Source organism: Microcebus murinus, chromosome 25, assembly GCF_040939455.1.
Source record: "Microcebus murinus isolate Inina chromosome 25, M.murinus_Inina_mat1.0, whole genome shotgun sequence".
In the NCBI taxonomy this organism is placed as follows: Eukaryota; Metazoa; Chordata; class Mammalia; order Primates; family Cheirogaleidae; genus Microcebus; species Microcebus murinus.
The window spans coordinates 27,175,846-27,199,870 of NC_134128.1; the positions used below are offsets into that span (position 1 = coordinate 27,175,846).

The 24,025-nt window shown below is 62.9% G+C and overlaps 6 non-coding genes across 6 annotated transcripts; all 6 read right to left on the reverse strand.

The window, feature by feature from the left end:
- Positions 1 to 1,122: 1,122 nt before the first annotated feature.
- LOC142864532 (5S ribosomal RNA) lies at positions 1,123 to 1,241 on the reverse strand. Its single transcript, XR_012915008.1, has one exon. It is a non-coding gene; the product is annotated as a 5S ribosomal RNA (ribosomal RNA).
- Positions 1,242 to 5,018: 3,777 nt separating this feature from the next.
- LOC142864395 (5S ribosomal RNA) lies at positions 5,019 to 5,137 on the reverse strand. Its single transcript, XR_012914953.1, has one exon. It is a non-coding gene; the product is annotated as a 5S ribosomal RNA (ribosomal RNA).
- A 3,807-nt stretch (positions 5,138 to 8,944) lies between these two features.
- LOC142864543 (5S ribosomal RNA) lies at positions 8,945 to 9,063 on the reverse strand. Its single transcript, XR_012915009.1, has one exon. It is a non-coding gene; the product is annotated as a 5S ribosomal RNA (ribosomal RNA).
- A 3,799-nt stretch (positions 9,064 to 12,862) lies between these two features.
- Positions 12,863 to 12,981, reverse strand: LOC142864396 (5S ribosomal RNA). The gene has a single exon (XR_012914954.1). It is a non-coding gene; the product is annotated as a 5S ribosomal RNA (ribosomal RNA).
- Positions 12,982 to 16,788: 3,807 nt separating this feature from the next.
- On the reverse strand, positions 16,789 to 16,907 carry LOC142864397 (5S ribosomal RNA). Its single transcript, XR_012914955.1, has one exon. It is a non-coding gene; the product is annotated as a 5S ribosomal RNA (ribosomal RNA).
- Positions 16,908 to 20,701: 3,794 nt separating this feature from the next.
- Positions 20,702 to 20,820, reverse strand: LOC142864440 (5S ribosomal RNA). Its single transcript, XR_012914998.1, has one exon. It is a non-coding gene; the product is annotated as a 5S ribosomal RNA (ribosomal RNA).
- Positions 20,821 to 24,025: the final 3,205 nt, after the last annotated feature.

Sequence of the window (24,025 nt, forward strand, 5' to 3'; positions counted from 1 at the left end):
TCGGGCGGGTGGGGGGAGGGGAGGGGCATACACATCCATTAGGCATGGGGTGGGTGCGCACCGACTGGGGGATGGGCGCACTTGAAGCTCTGACCCGAGGGGGGAGGCTTGGAGAGGGCAAGGCACCCGACCTTAACATTGGTACCCCCACAATACGCTGGAACAACATGAGAGGTATATGAATAAGAACACAGGGGGGGCCGGGCGCGGTGGCTCACGCCTGTAATCCTAGCTCTCTGGGAGGCCGAGGCGGGCGGATTGCTCCAGGTCAGGAGTTCGAAACCAGCCTGAGCAAGAGCGAGACCCCGTCTCTACTAAAAATAGAAAGAAATTAATTGGCCAACTAATATATATAGAAAAACACAGCCGGGCGTGGTGGTGCATGCCTGTAGTCCCAACTACTCGGGAGGCTGAGGCAGCAGGATTGCTTGAGCCCGGAGATTGAGGTTGCTGTGAGCTAGGCTGACGCCATGGCACTCACTCTAGCCTGGGCAGCAAAACGAGACTCTGTCTCAAAAAAAAAAAAAAAAAAAAAAGAACACAGGGGGGAGGGGGGCACGGGCAACACATGTCACCTGCATACTTGTACTCCCATCATCTGCTTGAAAAGAGAGAGAAAAGAAAATGCAATCCTAGAGGTAAGAGACACTTTTTAAAAATAATGAATCCGAAGAGAAAAGTAAAAGGAGGCCTGTGGAGCAGGTCTGGGTGTGACTCCGGATCCCCCAACATCAGGTGCCACCACCAAAGATTCCTGCGTGTAGCCCATAGAACCCCAAAAGCAACGGGACGAGTTCTGGTCACATACTCCCTCAAAATGACATCCTGGCCTTCTTCTGGAACTCCCTCCCCTCTCAGACTCTCAAGGTTTCCTCCAGCGTGTCGGTTCCCACAGAGCAGACCTTTGGTCTGAGACCTGACAGTCCAGATGCCACGCATGCTGCCGCGTGGCGGCGGTGTCGCGGCTTGGGACAAGAGGAGGCCCCACGGTGCGGGCTGGGGCGCCAGGCACCGCGCGGGCGCTGAGGGTGGGGGTGACCCCCACCCCGGGCCGCCGCCGCGCTCCCAGAAAGGGGACAGAACAAGAGGCAAAAAAAAAAAAAAAAAAAAAAAAAAAGCAGCAGCCTGTGGCACCCGGTATTCCCAGGCGGTCTCCCATCCAAGTACTAACCAGGCCCGACCCTGCTTAGCTTCCGAGACCAGACGAGATCGGGGGCGTTCAGGGTGGTGTGGCCCTAGACGGCGGCGGAGGGCGCCCCTGCCCCGCTCGAGAAGCCGAGCCTCTCTGGGCTTCCCCGCCGCCGCCTCCCGCCCCAGGCCCCGGGCCGGTTGAGTTCGCCGGCCGGGTCCCGCGGGCTCCCAGGGATGGGGGTGATGGGCGGGGCTGGGCGGCGCGGGGCGGGGCGGGGTGGGGGGCTGTCTCTCTATACACACACACACACACTCACACTCACTCACACTCACACAAGATGCGCCTCCGCGGCTGGACTCGCCAAGGTGGAGCCCTCCCAGCCCCCCTCGTCTCCTCGCCCGGCCTCCTTCACCTACCCGCTGCCCACCCCCAGCGCGTCGCTGCCTGCCGCTGACTGCGCACGCGCGGGACGCTCGCCCTTTGACCCCAGCCAGGGGCCGCCCTCCCCCACAACCCCTTTCAGCTGCGCCCCCCCCTCGCCCCGTGGGTGGGCTGCCGCCTATTCCCCCGGGCCAGGGCTGGGGCACAGCCAGTGTACGGGGCGTCTCTCTCTGGGGATGTGTCCCATGGGTGGGGTGGGGTGGCGTGGTTTGGGGGGCGCTGAAGAAATCAGTCCCCTCCATCTCCTACCTCTGGAAAACGCCCAAGCCCGTGGAGAACTGCCGGCACCGCTTCGTGGGGGCCGGGACCCTCCTCCGTGTCCTCCTGTGGCCCAGTCCAAGGGGCCTGGGCCTGGCCGGGGCTGCATTGGACCCCGACCACCCTGGCGTGTGGACTCGCTAAAAATCGGCCATTAGATATTGGATTCCAGCTTCCTGGAGGTCATTTCACTAATGAGTGCACCGGAAAGAGTTTCCTAATCCATCTGTGAGGGTGGCAACTGAAAGAGAATTTTAAAGCTGACAGAATAGGCTTGGGAAGGCATAGGAGATTTCCACACCCAGCAAGGAAGACTTTCCCGAAATGGAAGAAAGAAACGAGCAAACAGAGACACCGGTAGCCCGCCCGGAAAAGAGTCTGCCCCTGAGAGAAAGCACCCTGACCAGGTTCACCCGTGGGTGGGTGGGTGGCGAGCTAGCGGCATTCAGAAGAGCGAGGCCCGCAGTCTGTGCGGAAGACACCTGCGCTCGGGTGTGTGTGGCGGCGCGATTCACAAGCAGCTCTAGACGTTAAACCAAGGAGAAGCCAGGGAGTTCCCAACGCCCCAGGTGTCCTCAGCCCACGACTGGCTGCTGTGGGAATGCGAAGCCCGGCTCCTTGTCTCAGAGCGGGGTTCCCAGGAGGATCAGGCTGAAGCTGGGACTTGGCCTCAAAGTGTCCCCTCGCATGGCCACCCCCTTCCCCTTCCTGCTCCTCTACTCCTGGTGCCCCTCCATCCAGGGGCCAGACCTTAAAGAGTCACCGCAAGAGAATCCTGGTCCCAAAGGAGCCTTCTGGGGGACCGGTGCTGACAGAGGTTGTGGGCATGGCCCGCTGGGGCTCTGCCCGACCCAGGGCTGAGAGATGCCACCTCCCAGCTCTGGGTCCCTGCAGGAAGTGTTGGCAAGCACAGGGCCGGTCCTCCAAAGGCCCAGGTGCAGGGAGCCCAGGCCAAGCAGCCTGTGGAAGAAGCCACTTGCCGTGCCACCCCGGGAACAGGACTGCAGGCCCCGGCCCTTCCCACCTCCTCCTCCTCCTCCTCCTCCTCCTCCCCCCCGCCTCCCCCCTCACAGGGCACAGGGCTCAGAGACACCTCAGACTCTTGCTACCCAAAGTGCAAAGGGCATCAGTTGCTCCTCCAACCCCCCCGCCCAGCAGACCACGTTGTCCAGCCAGCCCCCGGGCCTCCCTGGGGTGCCCAGCACAAAAGTGCAGACACCCACCGGACCCTCAATCTCAGTTTTCGGATGTTTTTGCCACTCTAAGGACCCGCAGGCCAGCTGGGCCTTCGGGCAGGACAGAGAGCCCCGGAATCCGACGTGGAGAGCTGCGTGTACGTCCCCATCAGGAGGCGGTCCCCACCTCCGCGGCTCTCCCCTTGCGGGGAGCGGCAGCCCAGCCGGCAGCCGCAGGGCCTCAGGGAAGACACCAGGCTGGGCCCCCGCGGCACAGCGGGGGCACGTCCCCCGCACTCACGCGACTTAGGGACGGCTGCTGGAGACTGCTGCGGCCACCCTGCTGCCGGGTTTCTGGAGGGCTTCCTGGAAGCAGCGTCCACACCAAGCCCTTGGAAGGCCCGGGCGACGGAGGAGCCGGTCAGGCAGGGGCCGAGGACGGTGAGAGGCCGGGCGGGAAGGAGCGTGTCAGGCAGGGGCAGAGGACGGTGACCGGCCGGGCGGGGAGGAGCCGGTCAGGCGGGGGCCCAGGACAGTGACGGGCCTGGCCGGGGAGGAGTGCGTCAGGCAGGGGCAGAGGAGACGGGCTGGGTAAGGGTTAGGGTGACAGTTAGGGCACAATTCACAATCGCAAAGACGTGGAAGCGACCCGAGTGCCCCTCCATCCAGGAGTGCATCAATAAAATGTGGCGCGTGGACACCACGGAGTGCCATTCGGCTGTGAGGAGCAGCGGTGAGAGGGCGCCTCTCGTGTTCTCCTGGCCAGAGCTGGAACCCGTTCCAGTAAGCCAAGTATCCCAAGAATGGACACACGAGCACCACGTGAGCGCGCTCACCAGCAAATTGGTACGAACGGATGGACACCTAAGTGGACAGAGAGGAATCACCTTCATCGGGTGGGTGTCGGGCGGGTGGGGGGAGGGGAGGGGCATACACATCCATTAGGCATGGGGTGGGTGCGCACCGACTGGGGGATGGGCGCACTTGAAGCTCTGACCCGAGGGGGGAGGCTTGGAGAGGGCAAGGCACCCGACCTTAACATTGGTACCCCCACAATACGCTGGAACAACATGAGAGGTATATGAATAAGAACACAGGGGGGGCCGGGCGCGGTGGCTCACGCCTGTAATCCTAGCTCTCTGGGAGGCCGAGGCGGGCGGATTGCTCCAGGTCAGGAGTTCGAAACCAGCCTGAGCAAGAGCGAGACCCCGTCTCTACTAAAAATAGAAAGAAATTAATTGGCCAACTAATATATATAGAAAAACACAGCCGGGCGTGGTGGTGCATGCCTGTAGTCCCAACTACTCGGGAGGCTGAGGCAGCAGGATTGCTTGAGCCCGGAGATTGAGGTTGCTGTGAGCTAGGCTGACGCCATGGCACTCACTCTAGCCTGGGCAGCAAAACGAGACTCTGTCTCAAAAAAAAAAAAAAAAAAAAAAGAACACAGGGGGGAGGGGGGCACGGGCAACACATGTCACCTGCATACTTGTACTCCCATCATCTGCTTGAAAAGAGAGAGAAAAGAAAATGCAATCCTAGAGGTAAGAGACACTTTTTAAAAATAATGAATCCGAAGAGAAAAGTAAAAGGAGGCCTGTGGAGCAGGTCTGGGTGTGACTCCGGATCCCCCAACATCAGGTGCCACCACCAAAGATTCCTGCGTGTAGCCCATAGAACCCCAAAAGCAACGGGACGAGTTCTGGTCACATACTCCCTCAAAATGACATCCTGGCCTTCTTCTGGAACTCCCTCCCCTCTCAGACTCTCAAGGTTTCCTCCAGCGTGTCGGTTCCCACAGAGCAGACCTTTGGTCTGAGACCTGACAGTCCAGATGCCACGCATGCTGCCGCGTGGCGGCGGTGTCGCGGCTTGGGACAAGAGGAGGCCCCACGGTGCGGGCTGGGGCGCCAGGCACCGCGCGGGCGCTGAGGGTGGGGGTGACCCCCACCCCGGGCCGCCGCCGCGCTCCCAGAAAGGGGACAGAACAAGAGGCAAAAAAAAAAAAAAGCAGCAGCCTGTGGCACCCGGTATTCCCAGGCGGTCTCCCATCCAAGTACTAACCAGGCCCGACCCTGCTTAGCTTCCGAGACCAGACGAGATCGGGGGCGTTCAGGGTGGTGTCGCCCTAGACGGCGGCGGAGGGCGCCCCTGCCCCGCTCGAGAAGCCGAGCCTCTCTGGGCTTCCCCGCCGCCGCCTCCCGCCCCAGGCCCCGGGCCGGTTGAGTTCGCCGGCCGGGTCCCGCGGGCTCCCAGGGATGGGGGTGATGGGCGGGGCTGGGCGGGGCGGGGCGGGGCGGGGTGGGGGGCTGTCTCTCTATACACACACACACACACTCACACTCACTCACACTCACACAAGATGCGCCTCCGCGGCTGGACTCGCCAAGGTGGAGCCCTCCCAGCCCCCCTCGTCTCCTCGCCCGGCCTCCTTCACCTACCCGCTGCCCACCCCCAGCGCGTCGCTGCCGCTGACTGCGCACGCGCGGGACGCTCGCCCTTTGACCCCAGCCAGGGGCCGCCCTCCCCCACAACCCCTTTCAGCTGCGCCCCCCCCTCGCCCCGTGGGTGGGCTGCCGCCTATTCCCCCGGGCCAGGGCTGGGGCACAGCCAGTGTACGGGGCGTCTCTCTCTGGGGATGTGTCCCATGGGTGGGGTGGGGTGGCGTGGTTTGGGGGGCGCTGAAGAAATCAGTCCCCTCCATCTCCTACCTCTGGAAAACGCCCAAGCCCGTGGAGAACTGCCGGCACCGCTTCGTGGGGGCCGGGACCCTCCTCCGTGTCCTCCTGTGGCCCAGTCCAAGGGGCCTGGGCCTGGCCGGGGCTGCATTGGACCCCGACCACCCTGGCGTGTGGACTCGCTAAAAATCGGCCATTAGATATTGGATTCCAGCTTCCTGGAGGTCATTTCACTAATGAGTGCACCGGAAAGAGTTTCCTAATCCATCTGTGAGGGTGGCAACTGAAAGAGAATTTTAAAGCTGACAGAATAGGCTTGGGAAGGCATAGGAGATTTCCACACCCAGCAAGGAAGACTTTCCCGAAATGGAAGAAAGAAACGAGCAAACAGAGACACCGGTAGCCCGCCCGGAAAAGAGTCTGCCCCTGAGAGAAAGCACCCTGACCAGGTTCACCCGTGGGTGGGTGGGTGGCGAGCTAGCGGCATTCAGAAGAGCGAGGCCCGCAGTCTGTGCGGAAGACACCTGCGCTCGGGTGTGTGTGGCGGCGCGATTCACAAGCAGCTCTAGACGTTAAACCAAGGAGAAGCCAGGGAGTTCCCAACGCCCCAGGTGTCCTCAGCCCACGACTGGCTGCTGTGGGAATGCGAAGCCCGGCTCCTTGTCTCAGAGCGGGGTTCCCAGGAGGATCAGGCTGAAGCTGGGACTTGGCCTCAAAGTGTCCCCTCGCATGGCCACCCCCTTCCCCTTCCTGCTCCTCTACTCCTGGTGCCCCTCCATCCAGGGGCCAGACCTTAAAGAGTCACCGCAAGAGAATCCTGGTCCCAAAGGAGCCTTCTGGGGGACCGGTGCTGACAGAGGTTGTGGGCATGGCCCGCTGGGGCTCTGCCCGACCCAGGGCTGAGAGATGCCACCTCCCAGCTCTGGGTCCCTGCAGGAAGTGTTGGCAAGCACAGGGCCGGTCCTCCAAAGGCCCAGGTGCAGGGAGCCCAGGCCAAGCAGCCTGTGGAAGAAGCCACTTGCCGTGCCACCCCGGGAACAGGACTGCAGGCCCCGGCCCTTCCCACCTCCACCTCCACCTCCTCCTCCTCCTCCTCCTCCTCCTCCCCCCCGCCTCCCCCCTCACAGGGCACAGGGCTCAGAGACACCTCAGACTCTTGCTACCCAAAGTGCAAAGGGCATCAGTTGCTCCTCCAACCCCCCCGCCCAGCAGACCACGTTGTCCAGCCAGCCCCCGGGCCTCCCTGGGGTGCCCAGCACAAAAGTGCAGACACCCACCGGACCCTCAATCTCAGTTTTCGGATGTTTTTGCCACTCTAAGGACCCGCAGGCCAGCTGGGCCTTCGGGCAGGACAGAGAGCCCCGGAATCCGACGTGGAGAGCTGCGTGTACGTCCCCATCAGGAGGCGGTCCCCACCTCCGCGGCTCTCCCCTTGCGGGGAGCGGCAGCCCAGCCGGCAGCCGCAGGGCCTCAGGGAAGACACCAGGCTGGGCCCCCGCGGCACAGCGGGGGCACGTCCCCCGCACTCACGCGACTTAGGGACGGCTGCTGGAGACTGCTGCGGCCACCCTGCTGCCGGGTTTCTGGAGGGCTTCCTGGAAGCAGCGTCCACACCAAGCCCTTGGAAGGCCCGGGCGACGGAGGAGCCGGTCAGGCAGGGGCCGAGGACGGTGAGAGGCCGGGCGGGAAGGAGCGTGTCAGGCAGGGGCAGAGGACGGTGACCGGCCGGGCGGGGAGGAGCCGGTCAGGCGGGGGCCCAGGACAGTGACGGGCCTGGCCGGGGAGGAGTGCGTCAGGCAGGGGCAGAGGAGACGGGCTGGGTAAGGGTTAGGGTGACAGTTAGGGCACAATTCACAATCGCAAAGACGTGGAAGCGACCCGAGTGCCCCTCCATCCAGGAGTGCATCAATAAAATGTGGCGCGTGGACACCACGGAGTGCCATTCGGCTGTGAGGAGCAGCGGTGAGAGGGCGCCTCTCGTGTTCTCCTGGCCAGAGCTGGAACCCGTTCCAGTAAGCCAAGTATCCCAAGAATGGACACACGAGCACCACGTGAGCGCGCTCACCAGCAAATTGGTACGAACGGATGGACACCTAAGTGGACAGAGAGGAATCACCTTCATCGGGTGGGTGTCGGGCGGGTGGGGGGAGGGGAGGGGCATACACATCCATTAGGCATGGGGTGGGTGCGCACCGACTGGGGGATGGGCGCGCACCGACTGGGGGATGGGCGCACTTGAAGCTCTGACCCGAGGGGGGAGGCTTGGAGAGGGCAAGGCACCCGACCTTAACATTGGTACCCCCACAATACGCTGGAACAACATGAGAGGTATATGAATAAGAACACAGGGGGGGCCGGGCGCGGTGGCTCACGCCTGTAATCCTAGCTCTCTGGGAGGCCGAGGCGGGCGGATTGCTCCAGGTCAGGAGTTCGAAACCAGCCTGAGCAAGAGCGAGACCCCGTCTCTACTAAAAATAGAAAGAAATTAATTGGCCAACTAATATATATAGAAAAACACAGCCGGGCGTGGTGGTGCATGCCTGTAGTCCCAACTACTCGGGAGGCTGAGGCAGCAGGATTGCTTGAGCCCGGAGATTGAGGTTGCTGTGAGCTAGGCTGACGCCATGGCACTCACTCTAGCCTGGGCAGCAAAACGAGACTCTGTCTCAAAAAAAAAAAAAAAAAAAAAAGAACACAGGGGGGAGGGGGGCACGGGCAACACATGTCACCTGCATACTTGTACTCCCATCATCTGCTTGAAAAGAGAGAGAAAAGAAAATGCAATCCTAGAGGTAAGAGACACTTTTTAAAAATAATGAATCCGAAGAGAAAAGTAAAAGGAGGCCTGTGGAGCAGGTCTGGGTGTGACTCCGGATCCCCCAACATCAGGTGCCACCACCAAAGATTCCTGCGTGTAGCCCATAGAACCCCAAAAGCAACGGGACGAGTTCTGGTCACATACTCCCTCAAAATGACATCCTGGCCTTCTTCTGGAACTCCCTCCCCTCTCAGACTCTCAAGGTTTCCTCCAGCGTGTCGGTTCCCACAGAGCAGACCTTTGGTCTGAGACCTGACAGTCCAGATGCCACGCATGCTGCCGCGTGGCAGCGGTGTCGCGGCTTGGGACAAGAGGAGGCCCCACGGTGCGGGCTGGGGCGCCAGGCACCGCGCGGGCGCTGAGGGTGGGGGTGACCCCCACCCCGGGCCGCCGCCGCGCTCCCAGAAAGGGGACAGAACAAGAGGCAAAAAAAAAAAAAAGCAGCAGCCTGTGGCACCCGGTATTCCCAGGCGGTCTCCCATCCAAGTACTAACCAGGCCCGACCCTGCTTAGCTTCCGAGACCAGACGAGATCGGGGGCGTTCAGGGTGGTGTGGCCCTAGACGGCGGCGGAGGGCGCCCCTGCCCCGCTCGAGAAGCCGAGCCTCTCTGGGCTTCCCCGCCGCCGCCTCCCGCCCCAGGCCCCGGGCCGGTTGAGTTCGCCGGCCGGGTCCCGCGGGCTCCCAGGGATGGGGGTGATGGGCGGGGCTGGGCGGCGCGGGGCGGGGCGGGGTGGGGGGCTGTCTCTCTATACACACACACACACACTCACACTCACTCACACTCACACAAGATGCGCCTCCGCGGCTGGACTCGCCAAGGTGGAGCCCTCCCAGCCCCCCTCGTCTCCTCGCCCGGCCTCCTTCACCTACCCGCTGCCCACCCCCAGCGCGTCGCTGCCGCTGACTGCGCACGCGCGGGACGCTCGCCCTTTGACCCCAGCCAGGGGCCGCCCTCCCCCACAACCCCTTTCAGCTGCGCCCCCCCCTCGCCCCGTGGGTGGGCTGCCGCCTATTCCCCCGGGCCAGGGCTGGGGCACAGCCAGTGTACGGGGCGTCTCTCTCTGGGGATGTGTCCCATGGGTGGGGTGGGGTGGCGTGGTTTGGGGGGCGCTGAAGAAATCAGTCCCCTCCATCTCCTACCTCTGGAAAACGCCCAAGCCCGTGGAGAACTGCCGGCACCGCTTCGTGGGGGCCGGGACCCTCCTCCGTGTCCTCCTGTGGCCCAGTCCAAGGGGCCTGGGCCTGGCCGGGGCTGCATTGGACCCCGACCACCCTGGCGTGTGGACTCGCTAAAAATCGGCCATTAGATATTGGATTCCAGCTTCCTGGAGGTCATTTCACTAATGAGTGCACCGGAAAGAGTTTCCTAATCCATCTGTGAGGGTGGCAACTGAAAGAGAATTTTAAAGCTGACAGAATAGGCTTGGGAAGGCATAGGAGATTTCCACACCCAGCAAGGAAGACTTTCCCGAAATGGAAGAAAGAAAAGAGCAAACAGAGACACCGGTAGCCCGCCCGGAAAAGAGTCTGCCCCTGAGAGAAAGCACCCTGACCAGGTTCACCCGTGGGTGGGTGGGTGGCGAGCTAGCGGCATTCAGAAGAGCGAGGCCCGCAGTCTGTGCGGAAGACACCTGCGCTCGGGTGTGTGTGGCGGCGCGATTCACAAGCAGCTCTAGACGTTAAACCAAGGAGAAGCCAGGGAGTTCCCAACGCCCCAGGTGTCCTCAGCCCACGACTGGCTGCTGTGGGAATGCGAAGCCCGGCTCCTTGTCTCAGAGCGGGGTTCCCAGGAGGATCAGGCTGAAGCTGGGACTTGGCCTCAAAGTGTCCCCTCGCATGGCCACCCCCTTCCCCTTCCTGCTCCTCTACTCCTGGTGCCCCTCCATCCAGGGGCCAGACCTTAAAGAGTCACCGCAAGAGAATCCTGGTCCCAAAGGAGCCTTCTGGGGGACCGGTGCTGACAGAGGTTGTGGGCATGGCCCGCTGGGGCTCTGCCCGACCCAGGGCTGAGAGATGCCACCTCCCAGCTCTGGGTCCCTGCAGGAAGTGTTGGCAAGCACAGGGCCGGTCCTCCAAAGGCCCAGGTGCAGGGAGCCCAGGCCAAGCAGCCTGTGGAAGAAGCCACTTGCCGTGCCACCCCGGGAACAGGACTGCAGGCCCCGGCCCTTCCCACCTCCTCCTCCTCCTCCTCCTCCTCCTCCCCCCCCCCGCCTCCCCCCTCACAGGGCACAGGGCTCAGAGACACCTCAGACTCTTGCTACCCAAAGTGCAAAGGGCATCAGTTGCTCCTCCAACCCCCCCGCCCAGCAGACCACGTTGTCCAGCCAGCCCCCGGGCCTCCCTGGGGTGCCCAGCACAAAAGTGCAGACACCCACCGGACCCTCAATCTCAGTTTTCGGATGTTTTTGCCACTCTAAGGACCCGCAGGCCAGCTGGGCCTTCGGGCAGGACAGAGAGCCCCGGAATCCGACGTGGAGAGCTGCGTGTACGTCCCCATCAGGAGGCGGTCCCCACCTCCGCGGCTCTCCCCTTGCGGGGAGCGGCAGCCCAGCCGGCAGCCGCAGGGCCTCAGGGAAGACACCAGGCTGGGCCCCCGCGGCACAGCGGGGGCACGTCCCCCGCACTCACGCGACTTAGGGACGGCTGCTGGAGACTGCTGCGGCCACCCTGCTGCCGGGTTTCTGGAGGGCTTCCTGGAAGCAGCGTCCACACCAAGCCCTTGGAAGGCCCGGGCGACGGAGGAGCCGGTCAGGCAGGGGCCGAGGACGGTGAGAGGCCGGGCGGGAAGGAGCGTGTCAGGCAGGGGCAGAGGACGGTGACCGGCCGGGCGGGGAGGAGCCGGTCAGGCGGGGGCCCAGGACAGTGACGGGCCTGGCCGGGGAGGAGTGCGTCAGGCAGGGGCAGAGGAGACGGGCTGGGTAAGGGTTAGGGTGACAGTTAGGGCACAATTCACAATCGCAAAGACGTGGAAGCGACCCGAGTGCCCCTCCATCCAGGAGTGCATCAATAAAATGTGGCGCGTGGACACCACGGAGTGCCATTCGGCTGTGAGGAGCAGCGGTGAGAGGGCGCCTCTCGTGTTCTCCTGGCCAGAGCTGGAACCCGTTCCAGTAAGCCAAGTATCCCAAGAATGGACACACGAGCACCACGTGAGCGCGCTCACCAGCAAATTGGTACGAACGGATGGACACCTAAGTGGACAGAGAGGAATCACCTTCATCGGGTGGGTGTCGGGCGGGTGGGGGGAGGGGAGGGGCATACACATCCATTAGGCATGGGGTGGGTGCGCACCGACTGGGGGATGGGCGCGCACCGACTGGGGGATGGGCGCACTTGAAGCTCTGACCCGAGGGGGGAGGCTTGGAGAGGGCAAGGCACCCGACCTTAACATTGGTACCCCCACAATACGCTGGAACAACATGAGAGGTATATGAATAAGAACACAGGGGGGGCCGGGCGCGGTGGCTCACGCCTGTAATCCTAGCTCTCTGGGAGGCCGAGGCGGGCGGATTGCTCCAGGTCAGGAGTTCGAAACCAGCCTGAGCAAGAGCGAGACCCCGTCTCTACTAAAAATAGAAAGAAATTAATTGGCCAACTAATATATATAGAAAAACACAGCCGGGCGTGGTGGTGCATGCCTGTAGTCCCAACTACTCGGGAGGCTGAGGCAGCAGGATTGCTTGAGCCCGGAGATTGAGGTTGCTGTGAGCTAGGCTGACGCCATGGCACTCACTCTAGCCTGGGCAGCAAAACGAGACTCTGTCTCAAAAAAAAAAAAAAAAAAAAAAAGAACACAGGGGGGAGGGGGGCACGGGCAACACATGTCACCTGCATACTTGTACTCCCATCATCTGCTTGAAAAGAGAGAGAAAAGAAAATGCAATCCTAGAGGTAAGAGACACTTTTTAAAAATAATGAATCCGAAGAGAAAAGTAAAAGGAGGCCTGTGGAGCAGGTCTGGGTGTGACTCCGGATCCCCCAACATCAGGTGCCACCACCAAAGATTCCTGCGTGTAGCCCATAGAACCCCAAAAGCAACGGGACGAGTTCTGGTCACATACTCCCTCAAAATGACATCCTGGCCTTCTTCTGGAACTCCCTCCCCTCTCAGACTCTCAAGGTTTCCTCCAGCGTGTCGGTTCCCACAGAGCAGACCTTTGGTCTGAGACCTGACAGTCCAGATGCCACGCATGCTGCCGCGTGGCGGCGGTGTCGCGGCTTGGGACAAGAGGAGGCCCCACGGTGCGGGCTGGGGCGCCAGGCACCGCGCGGGCGCTGAGGGTGGGGGTGACCCCCACCCCGGGCCGCCGCCGCGCTCCCAGAAAGGGGACAGAACAAGAGGCAAAAAAAAAAAAAAGCAGCAGCCTGTGGCACCCGGTATTCCCAGGCGGTCTCCCATCCAAGTACTAACCAGGCCCGACCCTGCTTAGCTTCCGAGACCAGACGAGATCGGGGGCGTTCAGGGTGGTGTCGCCCTAGACGGCGGCGGAGGGCGCCCCTGCCCCGCTCGAGAAGCCGAGCCTCTCTGGGCTTCCCCGCCGCCGCCTCCCGCCCCAGGCCCCGGGCCGGTTGAGTTCGCCGGCCGGGTCCCGCGGGCTCCCAGGGATGGGGGTGATGGGCGGGGCTGGGCGGGGCGGGGCGGGGCGGGGTGGGGGGCTGTCTCTCTATACACACACACACACACTCACACTCACTCACACTCACACAAGATGCGCCTCCGCGGCTGGACTCGCCAAGGTGGAGCCCTCCCAGCCCCCCTCGTCTCCTCGCCCGGCCTCCTTCACCTACCCGCTGCCCACCCCCAGCGCGTCGCTGCCGCTGACTGCGCACGCGCGGGACGCTCGCCCTTTGACCCCAGCCAGGGGCCGCCCTCCCCCACAACCCCTTTCAGCTGCGCCCCCCCCTCGCCCCGTGGGTGGGCTGCCGCCTATTCCCCCGGGCCAGGGCTGGGGCACAGCCAGTGTACGGGGCGTCTCTCTCTGGGGATGTGTCCCATGGGTGGGGTGGGGTGGCGTGGTTTGGGGGGCGCTGAAGAAATCAGTCCCCTCCATCTCCTACCTCTGGAAAACGCCCAAGCCCGTGGAGAACTGCCGGCACCGCTTCGTGGGGGCCGGGACCCTCCTCCGTGTCCTCCTGTGGCCCAGTCCAAGGGGCCTGGGCCTGGCCGGGGCTGCATTGGACCCCGACCACCCTGGCGTGTGGACTCGCTAAAAATCGGCCATTAGATATTGGATTCCAGCTTCCTGGAGGTCATTTCACTAATGAGTGCACCGGAAAGAGTTTCCTAATCCATCTGTGAGGGTGGCAACTGAAAGAGAATTTTAAAGCTGACAGAATAGGCTTGGGAAGGCATAGGAGATTTCCACACCCAGCAAGGAAGACTTTCCCGAAATGGAAGAAAGAAACGAGCAAACAGAGACACCGGTAGCCCGCCCGGAAAAGAGTCTGCCCCTGAGAGAAAGCACCCTGACCAGGTTCACCCGTGGGTGGGTGGGTGGCGAGCTAGCGGCATTCAGAAGAGCGAGGCCCGCAGTCTGTGCGGAAGACACCTGCGCTCGGGTGTGTGTGGCGGCGCGATTCACAAGCAGCTCTAGACGTTAAACCAAGGAGAAGCCAGGGAGTTCCCAACGCCCCAGGTGTCCTCAGCCCACGACTGGCTGCTGTGGGAATGCGAAGCCCGGCTCCTTGTCTCAGAGCGGGGTTCCCAGGAGGATCAGGCTGAAGCTGGGACTTGGCCTCAAAGTGTCCCCTCGCATGGCCACCCCCTTCCCCTTCCTGCTCCTCTACTCCTGGTGCCCCTCCATCCAGGGGCCAGACCTTAAAGAGTCACCGCAAGAGAATCCTGGTCCCAAAGGAGCCTTCTGGGGGACCGGTGCTGACAGAGGTTGTGGGCATGGCCCGCTGGGGCTCTGCCCGACCCAGGGCTGAGAGATGCCACCTCCCAGCTCTGGGTCCCTGCAGGAAGTGTTGGCAAGCACAGGGCCGGTCCTCCAAAGGCCCAGGTGCAGGGAGCCCAGGCCAAGCAGCCTGTGGAAGAAGCCACTTGCCGTGCCACCCCGGGAACAGGACTGCAGGCCCCGGCCCTTCCCACCTCCACCTCCACCTCCTCCTCCTCCTCCTCCTCCTCCTCCCCCCCGCCTCCCCCCTCACAGGGCACAGGGCTCAGAGACACCTCAGACTCTTGCTACCCAAAGTGCAAAGGGCATCAGTTGCTCCTCCAACCCCCCCGCCCAGCAGACCACGTTGTCCAGCCAGCCCCCGGGCCTCCCTGGGGTGCCCAGCACAAAAGTGCAGACACCCACCGGACCCTCAATCTCAGTTTTCGGATGTTTTTGCCACTCTAAGGACCCGCAGGCCAGCTGGGCCTTCGGGCAGGACAGAGAGCCCCGGAATCCGACGTGGAGAGCTGCGTGTACGTCCCCATCAGGAGGCGGTCCCCACCTCCGCGGCTCTCCCCTTGCGGGGAGCGGCAGCCCAGCCGGCAGCCGCAGGGCCTCAGGGAAGACACCAGGCTGGGCCCCCGCGGCACAGCGGGGGCACGTCCCCCGCACTCACGCGACTTAGGGACGGCTGCTGGAGACTGCTGCGGCCACCCTGCTGCCGGGTTTCTGGAGGGCTTCCTGGAAGCAGCGTCCACACCAAGCCCTTGGAAGGCCCGGGCGACGGAGGAGCCGGTCAGGCAGGGGCCGAGGACGGTGAGAGGCCGGGCGGGAAGGAGCGTGTCAGGCAGGGGCAGAGGACGGTGACCGGCCGGGCGGGGAGGAGCCGGTCAGGCGGGGGCCCAGGACAGTGACGGGCCTGGCCGGGGAGGAGTGCGTCAGGCAGGGGCAGAGGAGACGGGCTGGGTAAGGGTTAGGGTGACAGTTAGGGCACAATTCACAATCGCAAAGACGTGGAAGCGACCCGAGTGCCCCTCCATCCAGGAGTGCATCAATAAAATGTGGCGCGTGGACACCACGGAGTGCCATTCGGCTGTGAGGAGCAGCGGTGAGAGGGCGCCTCTCGTGTTCTCCTGGCCAGAGCTGGAACCCGTTCCAGTAAGCCAAGTATCCCAAGAATGGACACACGAGCACCACGTGAGCGCGCTCACCAGCAAATTGGTACGAACGGATGGACACCTAAGTGGACAGAGAGGAATCACCTTCATCGGGTGGGTGTCGGGCGGGTGGGGGGAGGGGAGGGGCATACACATCCATTAGGCATGGGGTGGGTGCGCACCGACTGGGGGATGGGCGCGCACCGACTGGGGGATGGGCGCACTTGAAGCTCTGACCCGAGGGGGGAGGCTTGGAGAGGGCAAGGCACCCGACCTTAACATTGGTACCCCCACAATACGCTGGAACAACATGAGAGGTATATGAATAAGAACACAGGGGGGGCCGGGCGCGGTGGCTCACGCCTGTAATCCTAGCTCTCTGGGAGGCCGAGGCGGGCGGATTGCTCCAGGTCAGGAGTTCGAAACCAGCCTGAGCAAGAGCGAGACCCCGTCTCTACTAAAAATAGAAAGAAATTAATTGGCCAACTAATATATATAGAAAAACACAGCCGGGCGTGGTGGTGCATGCCTGTAGTCCCAACTACTCGGGAGGCTGAGGCAGCAGGATTGCTTGAGCCCGGAGATTGAGGTTGCTGTGAGCTAGGCTGACGCCATGGCACTCACTCTAGCCTGGGCAGCAAAACGAGACTCTGTCTCAAAAAAAAAAAAAAAAAAAAAAGAACACAGGGGGGAGGGGGGCACGGGCAACACATGTCACCTGCATACTTGTACTCCCATCATCTGCTTGAAAAGAGAGAGAAAAGAAAATGCAATCCTAGAGGTAAGAGACACTTTTTAAAAATAATGAATCCGAAGAGAAAAGTAAAAGGAGGCCTGTGGAGCAGGTCTGGGTGTGACTCCGGATCCCCCAACATCAGGTGCCACCACCAAAGATTCCTGCGTGTAGCCCATAGAACCCCAAAAGCAACGGGACGAGTTCTGGTCACATACTCCCTCAAAATGACATCCTGGCCTTCTTCTGGAACTCCCTCCCCTCTCAGACTCTCAAGGTTTCCTCCAGCGTGTCGGTTCCCACAGAGCAGACCTTTGGTCTGAGACCTGACAGTCCAGATGCCACGCATGCTGCCGCGTGGCAGCGGTGTCGCGGCTTGGGACAAGAGGAGGCCCCACGGTGCGGGCTGGGGCGCCAGGCACCGCGCGGGCGCTGAGGGTGGGGGTGACCCCCACCCCGGGCCGCCGCCGCGCTCCCAGAAAGGGGACAGAACAAGAGGCAAAAAAAAAAAAAAGCAGCAGCCTGTGGCACCCGGTATTCCCAGGCGGTCTCCCATCCAAGTACTAACCAGGCCCGACCCTGCTTAGCTTCCGAGACCAGACGAGATCGGGGGCGTTCAGGGTGGTGTCGCCCTAGACGGCGGCGGAGGGCGCCCCTGCCCCGCTCGAGAAGCCGAGCCTCTCTGGGCTTCCCCGCCGCCGCCTCCCGCCCCAGGCCCCGGGCCGGTTGAGTTCGCCGGCCGGGTCCCGCGGGCTCCCAGGGATGGGGGTGATGGGCGGGGCTGGGCGGGGCGGGGCGGGGCGGGGTGGGGGGCTGTCTCTCTATACACACACACACACACTCACACTCACTCACACTCACACAAGATGCGCCTCCACGGCTGGACTCGCCAAGGTGGAGCCCTCCCAGCCCCCCTCGTCTCCTCGCCCGGCCTCCTTCACCTACCCGCTGCCCACCCCCAGCGCGTCGCTGCCGCTGACTGCGCACGCGCGGGACGCTCGCCCTTTGACCCCAGCCAGGGGCCGCCCTCCCCCACAACCCCTTTCAGCTGCGCCCCCCCCCGCCCCGTGGGTGGGCTGCCGCCTATTCCCCCGGGCCAGGGCTGGGGCACAGCCAGTGTACGGGGCGTCTCTCTCTGGGGATGTGTCCCATGGGTGGGGTGGGGTGGCGTGGTTTGGGGGGCGCTGAAGAAATCAGTCCCCTCCATCTCCTACCTCTGGAAAACGCCCAAGCCCGTGGAGAACTGCCGGCACCGCTTCGTGGGGGCCGGGACCCTCCTCCGTGTCCTCCTGTGGCCCAGTCCAAGGGGCCTGGGCCTGGCCGGGGCTGCATTGGACCCCGACCACCCTGGCGTGTGGACTCGCTAAAAATCGGCCATTAGATATTGGATTCCAGCTTCCTGGAGGTCATTTCACTAATGAGTGCACCGGAAAGAGTTTCCTAATCCATCTGTGAGGGTGGCAACTGAAAGAGAATTTTAAAGCTGACAGAATAGGCTTGGGAAGGCATAGGAGATTTCCACACCCAGCAAGGAAGACTTTCCCGAAATGGAAGAAAGAAACGAGCAAACAGAGACACCGGTAGCCCGCCCGGAAAAGAGTCTGCCCCTGAGAGAAAGCACCCTGACCAGGTTCACCCGTGGGTGGGTGGGTGGCGAGCTAGCGGCATTCAGAAGAGCGAGGCCCGCAGTCTGTGCGGAAGACACCTGCGCTCGGGTGTGTGTGGCGGCGCGATTCACAAGCAGCTCTAGACGTTAAACCAAGGAGAAGCCAGGGAGTTCCCAACGCCCCAGGTGTCCTCAGCCCACGACTGGCTGCTGTGGGAATGCGAAGCCCGGCTCCTTGTCTCAGAGCGGGGTTCCCAGGAGGATCAGGCTGAAGCTGGGACTCGGCCTCAAAGTGTCCCCTCGCATGGCCACCCCCTTCCCCTTCCTGCTCCTCTACTCCTGGTGCCCCTCCATCCAGGGGCCAGACCTTAAAGAGTCACCGCAAGAGAATCCTGGTCCCAAAGGAGCCTTCTGGGGGACCGGTGCTGACAGAGGTTGTGGGCATGGCCCGCTGGGGCTCTGCCCGACCCAGGGCTGAGAGATGCCACCTCCCAGCTCTGGGTCCCTGCAGGAAGTGTTGGCAAGCACAGGGCCGGTCCTCCAAAGGCCCAGGTGCAGGGAGCCCAGGCCAAGCAGCCTGTGGAAGAAGCCACTTGCCGTGCCACCCCGGGAACAGGACTGCAGGCCCCGGCCCTTCCCACCTCCTCCTCCTCCTCCTCCTCCTCCTCCCCCCTGCCTCCCCCCTCACAGGGCACAGGGCTCAGAGACACCTCAGACTCTTGCTACCCAAAGTGCAAAGGGCATCAGTTGCTCCTCCAACCCCCCCGCCCAGCAGACCACGTTGTCCAGCCAGCCCCCGGGCCTCCCTGGGGTGCCCAGCACAAAAGTGCAGACACCCACCGGACCCTCAATCTCAGTTTTCGGATGTTTTTGCCACTCTAAGGACCCGCAGGCCAGCTGGGCCTTCGGGCAGGACAGAGAGCCCCGGAATCCGATGTGGAGAGCTGCGTGTACGTCCCCATCAGGAGGCGGTCCCCACCTCCGCGGCTCTCCCCTTGCGGGGAGCGGCAGCCCAGCCGGCAGCCGCAGGGCCTCAGGGAAGACACCAGGCTGGGCCCCCGCGGCACAGCGGGGGCACGTCCCCCGCACTCACGCGACTTAGGGACGGCTGCTGGAGACTGCTGCGGCCACCCTGCTGCCGGGTTTCTGGAGGGCTTCCTGGAAGCAGCGTCCACACCAAGCCCTTGGAAGGCCCGGGCGACGGAGGAGCCGGTCAGGCAGGGGCCGAGGACGGTGAGAGGCCGGGCGGGAAGGAGCGTGTCAGGCAGGGGCAGAGGACGGTGACCGGCCGGGCGGGGAGGAGCCGGTCAGGCGGGGGCCCAGGACAGTGACGGGCCTGGCCGGGGAGGAGTGCGTCAGGCAGGGGCAGAGGAGACGGGCTGGGTAAGGGTTAGGGTTACAGTTAGGGCACAATTCACAATCGCAAAGACGTGGAAGCGACCCGAGTGCCCATCCATCCAGGAGTGCATCAATAAAATGTGGCGCGTGGACACCACGGAGTGCCATTCCGCTGTGAGGAGCAGCCGTGAGAGGGCGCCTCTCGTGTTCTCCTGGCCAGAGCTGGAACCCGTTCCAGTAAGCCAAGTATCCCAAGAATGGACACACGAGCACCACGTGAGCGCGCTCACCGGCAAATTGGTACGAACGGATGGACGCCTAAGTGGACAGAGAGGAATCACCTTCATCGGGTGGGTGTCGGGCGGGTGGGGGGAGGGGAGGGGCATACACATCCATTAGGCATGGGGTGGGTGCGCACCGACTGGGGGATGGGCGCGCACCGACTGGGGGATGGGCGCACTTGAAGCTCTGACCCGAGGGGGGAGGCTTGGAGAGGGCAAGGCACCCGACCTTAACATTGGTACCCCCACAATACGCTGGAACAACATGAGAGGTATATGAATAAGAACACAGGGGGGGCCGGGCGCGGTGGCTCACGCCTGTAATCCTAGCTCTCTGGGAGGCCGAGGCGGGCGGATTGCTCCAGGTCAGGAGTTCGAAACCAGCCTGAGCAAGAGCGAGACCCCGTCTCTACTAAAAATAGAAAGAAATTAATTGGCCAACTAATATATATAGAAAAACACAGCCGGGCGTGGTGGTGCATGCCTGTAGTCCCAACTACTCGGGAGGCTGAGGCAGCAGGATTGCTTGAGCCCGGAGATTGAGGTTGCTGTGAGCTAGGCTGACGCCATGGCACTCACTCTAGCCTGGGCAGCAAAACGAGACTCTGTCTCAAAAAAAAAAAAAAAAAAAAGAACACAGGGGGGAGGGGGGCACGGGCAACACATGTCACCTGCATACTTGTACTCCCATCATCTGCTTGAAAAGAGAGAGAAAAGAAAATGCAATCCTAGAGGTAAGAGACACTTTTTAAAAATAATGAATCCGAAGAGAAAAGTAAAAGGAGGCCTGTGGAGCAGGTCTGGGTGTGACTCCGGATCCCCCAACATCAGGTGCCACCACCAAAGATTCCTGCGTGTAGCCCATAGAACCCCAAAAGCAACGGGACGAGTTCTGGTCACATACTCCCTCAAAATGACATCCTGGCCTTCTTCTGGAACTCCCTCCCCTCTCAGACTCTCAAGGTTTCCTCCAGCGTGTCGGTTCCCACAGAGCAGACCTTTGGTCTGAGACCTGACAGTCCAGATGCCACGCATGCTGCCGCGTGGCGGCGGTGTCGCGGCTTGGGACAAGAGGAGGCCCCACGGTGCGGGCTGGGGCGCCAGGCACCGCGCGGGCGCTGAGGGTGGGGGTGACCCCCACCCCGGGCCGCCGCCGCGCTCCCAGAAAGGGGACAGAACAAGAGGCAAAAAAAAAAAAAAAAGCGGCAGCCTGTGGCACCCGGTATTCCCAGGCGGTCTCCCATCCAAGTACTAACCAGGCCCGACCCTGCTTACCTTCCGAGACCAGACGAGATCGGGGGCGTTCAGGGTGGTGTGGCCCTAGACGGCGGCGGAGGACGCCCCTGCCCCGCTCGAGAAGCCGAGCCTCTCTGGGCTTCCCCGCCGCCGCCGCCGCCTCCCGCCCCAGGCCCCGCCTCCCGCCCCAGGCCCCGCGCCAGGCCGGGCCGGTTGAGTTCGCCGGCCGGGTCCCGCGGGCTCCCAGGGACGGGGGTGATGGGCGGGGCGGGGCGGGGCGGGGGGCTGTCTCTCTATACACACACACACACACTCACACTCACTCACACTCACACAAGATGCGCCTCCACGGCTGGACTCGCCAAGGTGGAGCCCTCCCAGCCCCCCTCGTCTCCTCGCCCGGCCTCCTTCACCTACCCGCTGCCCACCCCCAGCGCGTCGCTGCCTGCCGCTGACTGCGCACGCGCGGGACGCTCGCCCTTTGACCCCAGCCAGGGGCCGCCCTCCCCCACAACCCCTTTCAGCTGCGCCCCCCCCCCTCGCCCTGTGGGTGGGCTGCCGCCTATTCCCCCGGGCCAGGGCTGGGGCACAGCCAGTGTATGGGGCGTCTCTCTCTGGGGATGTGTCCCATGGGTGGGGTGGGGTGGCGTGGTTTGGGGGGCGCTGAAGAAATCAGTCCCCTCCATCTCCTACCTCTGGAAAACGCCCAAGCCCGTGGAGAACTGCCGGCACCGCTTCGTGGGGGCCGGGACCCTCCTCCGTGTCCTCCTGTGGCCCAGTCCAAGGGGCCTGGGCCTGGCCGGGGCTGCATTGGACCCCGACCACCCTGGCGTGTGGACTCGCTAAAAATCGGCCATTAGATATTGGATTCCAGCTTCCTGGAGGTCATTTCACTAATGAGTGCACCGGAAAGAGTTTCCTAATCCATCTGTGAGGGTGGCAACTGAAAGAGAATTTGAAAGCTGACAGAATAGGCGAGGGAAGGCATAGGAGATTTCCACACCCAGCAAGGAAGACTTTCCCGAAATGGAAGAAAGAAACGAGCAAACAGAGACACCGGTAGCCCGCCCGGAAAAGAGTCTGCCCCTGAGAGAAAGCACCCTGACCAGGTTCACCCGTGGGTGGGTGGCGAGCTAGCGGCGTTCAGAAGAGCGAGGCCCGCAGTCTGTGCGGAAGACACCTGCGCTCGGGTGTGTGTGGCGGCGCGATTCACAAGCAGCTCTAGACGTTAAACCAAGGAGAAGCCAGGGAGTTCCCAACGCCCCAGGTGTCCTCAGCCCACGACTGGCTGCTGTGGGAATGCGAAGCCCGGCTCCTTGTCTCAGAGCGGGGTTCCCAGGAGGATCAGGCTGAAGCTGGGACTCGGCCTCAAAGTGTCCCCTCGCATGGCCACCCCCTTCCCCTTCCTGCTCCTCTACTCCTGGTGCCCCTCCATCCAGGGGCCAGACCTTAAAGAGTCACCGCAAGAGAATCCTGGTCCCAAAGGAGCCTTCTGGGGGACCGGTGCTGAGAGAGGTTGTGGGCATGGCCCGCTGGGGCTCTGCCCGACCCAGGGCTGAGAGATGCCACCTCCCAGCTCTGGGTCCCTGCAGGAAGTGTTGGCAAGCACAGGGCCGGTCCTCCAAAGGCCCAGGTGCAGGGAGCCCAGGCCAAGCAGCCTGTGGAAGAAGCCACTTGCCGTGCCACCCCGGGAACAGGACTGCAGGCCCCGGCCCTTCCCACCTCCTCCTCCTCCTCCTCCTCCTCCCCCCCCGCCCCCCCCCACAGGGCACAGGGCTCAGAGACACCTCAGACTCTTGCTACCCAAAGTGCAAAGGGCATCAGTTGCTCCTCCAACCCCCCCGCCCAGCAGACCACGTTGTCCAGCCAGCCCCCGGGCCTCCCTGGGGTGCCCAGCACAAAAGTGCAGACACCCACCGGACCCTCAATCTCAGTTTTCGGATGTTTTTGCCACTCTAAGGACCCGCAGGCCAGCTGGGCCTTCGGGCAGGACAGAGAGCCCCGGAATCCGACGTGGAGAGCTGCGTGTACGTCCCCATCAGGAGGCGGTCCCCACCTCCGCGGCTCTCCCCTTGCGGGGAGCGGCAGCCCAGCCGGCAGCCGCAGGGCCTCAGGGAAGACACCAGGCTGGGCCCCCGCGGCACAGCGGGGGCACGTCCCCCGCACTCACGCGACTTAGGGACGGCTGCTGGAGACTGCTGCGGCCACCCTGCTGCCGGGTTTCTGGAGGGCTTCCTGGAAGCAGCGTCCACACCAAGCCCTTGGAAGGCCCGGGCGACGGAGGAGCCGGTCAGGCAGGGGCCGAGGACGGTGAGAGGCCGGGCGGGAAGGAGCGTGTCAGGCAGGGGCAGAGGACGGTGACCGGCCGGGCGGGGAGGAGCCGGTCAGGCGGGGGCCCAGGACAGTGACGGGCCTGGCCGGGGAGGAGTGCGTCAGGCAGGGGCAGAGGAGACGGGCTGGGTAAGGGTTAGGGTTACAGTTAGGGCACAATTCACAATCGCAAAGACGTGGAAGCGACCCGAGTGCCCATCCATCCAGGAGTGCATCAATAAAATGTGGCGCGTGGACACCACGGAGTGCCATTCGGCTGTGAGGAGCAGCCGTGAGAGGGCGCCTCTCGTGTTCTCCTGGCCAGAGCTGGAACCCGTTCCAGTAAGCCAAGTATCCCAAGAATGGACACACGAGCACCACGTGAGCGCGCTCACCGGCAAATTGGTACGAACGGATGGACGCCTAAGTGGACAGAGAGGAATCACCTTCATCGGGTGGGTGTCGGGCGGGTGGGGGGAGGGGAGGGGCATACACATCCATTAGGCATGGGGTGGGTGCGCACCGACTGGGGGATGGGCGCACTTGAAGCTCTGACCCGAGGGGGGAGGCTTGGAGAGGGCAAGGCACCCGACCTTAACATTGGTACCCCCACAATACGCTGGAACAACATGAGAGGTATATGAATAAGAACACAGGGGGGGCCGGGCGCGGTGGCTCACGCCTGTAATCCTAGCTCTCTGGGAGGCCGAGGCGGGCGGATTGCTCCAGGTCAGGAGTTCGAAACCAGCCTGAGCAAGAGCGAGACCCCGTCTCTACTAAAAATAGAAAGAAATTAATTGGCCAACTAATATATATAGAAAAACACAGCCGGGCGTGGTGGTGCATGCCTGTAGTCCCAACTACTCGGGAGGCTGAGGCAGCAGGATTGCTTGAGCCCGGAGATTGAGGTTGCTGTGAGCTAGGCTGACGCCATGGCACTCACTCTAGCCTGGGCAGCAAAACGAGACTCTGTCTCAAAAAAAAA